The sequence below is a fragment of the Triticum urartu genome, unplaced genomic scaffold (assembly GCF_056163025.1).
Source record: "Triticum urartu cultivar PI428250 unplaced genomic scaffold, HENAU_Tu73 scaffold1016, whole genome shotgun sequence".
Taxonomy (NCBI): Eukaryota; Viridiplantae; Streptophyta; class Magnoliopsida; order Poales; family Poaceae; genus Triticum; species Triticum urartu.
In genome coordinates, this window is record NW_028259480.1 from 25,972 (window position 1) to 30,000 (window position 4,029).

The window sequence follows — 4,029 nt, forward strand, 5'->3', positions numbered from 1 at the left end:
CTAAATTAGACCAAAGGAATTCCGTCTGCTAGAATAAGAAAAAGCGCTTCCGAATTGATCTCATCCTTTATAATATAATGAAAATTTTTCTTTGTTCAGTAATAACTTAATCTTGGAATAAAACACTTGTTACTTGTTATAGGAATTCAATTAATAAATGGAAAGAGTTGGGTATTAGTTCATGAGCAATTCTGCATGAATATGGATAGAGGAAGGAAATAATGAAAATTTTTTCTAGTGCACTCCATATCTTTTTTACTATTCTTCTTTCCCCAGGGAGGGGGTATTTAAAAAGAAAAAATGGATAAAGGGTTAATTCGTTCTTGATAGCCATTTCCTTAACAAGTGAATGGGAACATACTCTGGATCGGAATCCGAAGAAAGTACTACTTGATAATTTCTACAAATTGCAAGTCCTTATTATGATTCCTTTTATGGGCAAAAATCTCTAATGTTTTAGATTTTCCATTACTAATCCTTTATGTACTTTAGTGTTCCTAACCCTTCACTAACTTTTGGTGGATTCTTCTTATGGATTATTAAGTTATAGTAATAACTAGGAGTATTCTAGTAATGGAATTCCATATCGTGAATCCTTTATTCTTGGCCGCTTCAAGATATGATGACTAATTAAAAAATATCAACCTTGGGATAAAGAGTTTACACTGCTTATGTTTACTTCCACTTTTTTCTTGTACGTAGGAAATGAGATTTTTTCTTTTTACTACAAATTTATAAGCTGTTTTGTTTCACTCATATAGCTATCTAGTTTAACTTACCAACCCAAATACTAAATAAGAAAAGGAATATAAATAGTTAATGGATTTTATAGGAAAAAGATCTATTTTAACGAATCACACGTAGAGATATTGCTAGCACACAAAAAGTTAATGGTATTTCATAACTAATGGATTGAGCAGCAGCTCGTAGACCGCCTGAAAAAGAATATTTATTATTTGAGCTATATCCTGCCATAAGAAGACCAATAGGAGCTATACTTGAAATGGCAATCCATAAAAAAACACCAATACTAAGATCGGCTAAAACAAAATGATATCCCAAAGGGATAACTAAAAAACTTAATAAAACTGATATGACTGCTATAGAGGGTCCAATGCTAAATAAAGAAATATCTCCTCGGGATGGCAGAATATCTTCTTTAAAAAGTAGCTTAGTCCCATCTGCTATAGCTTGAAGCAGGCCCAGGGGGCCAGCATATTCAGGACCAATACGTTGTTGTATCGACGCAGATATTTCTCTTTCTAACCACACAATTACGAGTACCTCTATTGTTATTCCCAAAAGGAGGGTCAAAATGGGTAGAATCGATATCAGTCCATAGACTTCTTTTAATAATTCCAATTTCGAAAAAGAATTGATAGTTTCTACCTCTACCCTATCTATTATCATTTCAACGATCAACTTCCCCCATAATGATATCTATACTACCTAATATCGTCATGATATCAGCCAATTTCATTTTTTTAACTAGCTGAGGAAGAATTTGCAAATTAATAAACCCGGGTGGACGGATTTTCCATCTCCAGGGGAAAAGGCTATCATCTCCTACTAGATAAATCCCTAATTCACCTTTTGGGGCTTCTACTCTTACATAAAGCTCTTGTCTTGACAATTCAAAATTGGGCGAAGGTTTTTTACCAAGAAATTTATACTCAAAATCATTCCATTCAGAATTATTTTCTTTCTTAAAGCGTCGGACTTCTAAATTTTCATAAGGTCCTCCAGGAATTTTTTCTACAGCTTGTTGAATTATTTTGATGGATTCCCTCATTTCACCAATTCGTACTAAATAGCGAGCTAACGAATCCCCTTCTTTTTGCCATTGGACTTTCCAATCAAATTGGTTGTAAGACTCATAAGGATCTACTTTACGAAGATCCCATTGTATTCCAGAAGCTCGTAACATCGGTCCCGATAAGCCCCAATTTACTGCTTCTTCTCCGCTAATAAAACCTACTCCTTCAACTCGCTCTAAAAAAATTGGATTCTGTGTAATAAGTTGTTGATATTCAACAACTCCGCGTAAAAAATAATCACAGAAATCTAAACATTTATCGATCCATCCATAAGGTAGATCGGCGGCTACTCCTCCGATGCGAAAGTAATTGTGCATCATTCGCATACCTGTAGCAGCTTCAAATAGATCATATATTAATTCTCTCTCTCTAAAAATATAGAAAAAAGGAGTCTGTGCGCCGAGATCCGCCATAAAAGGTCCAAGCCATAGCAAGTGAGAAGCTATCCGGCTTAATTCTAACATAATTACCCTAATATAGCTGGCTCTTTGTGGTATTTGAATATTCTCCAAGAATTCTGGTGCATTTACTGTTATTGCTTCTGTAAACATAGTAGCTAAATAATCCCACCTTGTTACATAAGGTAAGTATTGTATAATAGTTCGGTTTTCCGCGATTTTTTCCATTCCTCTGTGTAAATACCCTAATATGGGTTCACAATCAATAACATCCTCACCATCGAGAGTAACGATCAGTCGAAGAACACCATGCATTGATGGGTGTTGAGGGCCCATATTGACTATCATGAGATCTTTTCTTGTAAGCGGTAGACTCATATCCTTTCTTCCTTAATTCATTATTCCATGAAAATGGATTATTCCATGAATTCCTCAAAGCGAGGCTCATCAAAATGAAAAATCTAAGACTACTATAAGACTACTAAAAAAATAATAAAACAAGAAAAAAATTTGAACGATTAAATTACTGCTCCCGAATATTCAACTGACCGATTAATTTCTTATAACGTACTCTATTTTTCTTTGCCAAATAAGCCAGCAAACGTCGACGTTTTCCCAAAAGTCTTCGTAGACCTCTTTCCGATGAAAAATCTTTTTTGTGTAATTCCAAATGTGAAGCAAGTCTCCGTATCTTATTGGTGAAACTGAATACTTGAAATTCAACAGAACCCCTGTTTTCTTCTTTTTCTTCTTTAACCATAAATCCAAAAATTTTTCTACCTCCTTTCTTTTTCATGTATTTTTCTGATCAGGAAAAATACAAAATTATGTCAGTTATTTTGAAGTTATTCTAATCTCGTACACACACAAATTTGCAATTATTCATCTACTACTGGAATTTGGATTTATTTTATCGATGCAAATTGGATTTGGATAGAAGGGTACATTCTTTCTAATATTTTAGATAGAAGAAATGTTTCTTCTATCTAAAATATTAGAAAGAATTTTGCTGATTTATTTATTGCTATATGCAATTTATGGAATTGATACACCATTTAATTGATATCATTTAGCAAAATGAAACACAGCATATGCATCCATCTTTTGGCTCGAGAATTTCACGGGATAGAGATATGGTATAAGAAATAGACTATTAAGTAACTCTAAATGAATTGTGGATACATCTGTATCCTTAACATACTGAAACGATTGTCATTATTCGTATCAAACCAATAGCGATTCATACAAGCTAAATCTTCTAATCAATGGTGGGCCAATAATGAATTTTTTTGCATATGTATTAAGACGCTTGGCCTGATTTCGAAATTGTCCAGAGTTTTATATGTTGTTTTCATTGCAAAATGATGGGTCTCCTTCCATAACTTTCCAATTACGAGTACGAGAATTGAAAGACATGAAAATTCTCAATTCTCTACGGCGTCTAGTAGATAGAAACAAGAAAATCAGAAGAATCTTTCTCTCTATTCACTATCATTCCGCGTCTTCGACTTCTATTAGTTTCTTTTCTTCTTTAATGCAATAGCTATAGTTTGATATAAGAATCCATTTCTCAAAGTAATGGAAACCATTCTCTTATAGGAAATGGTTCGAAAATCGCTATTCCACCTTTTAGGTATCGTGAAAAGTGATACCTGTGAAGATCGTGCATTTCAGTCAAATTCAGATCCGTTTTTCGAGTCCATGATATAATATAACCAAATTGGATAGATCTTCCACCTGTTTAGCTAAGAAAGAATAGATACAGAGGTGGATAATAGATCGATATGAAGATCATGAGCTGCCCCATAATGAAA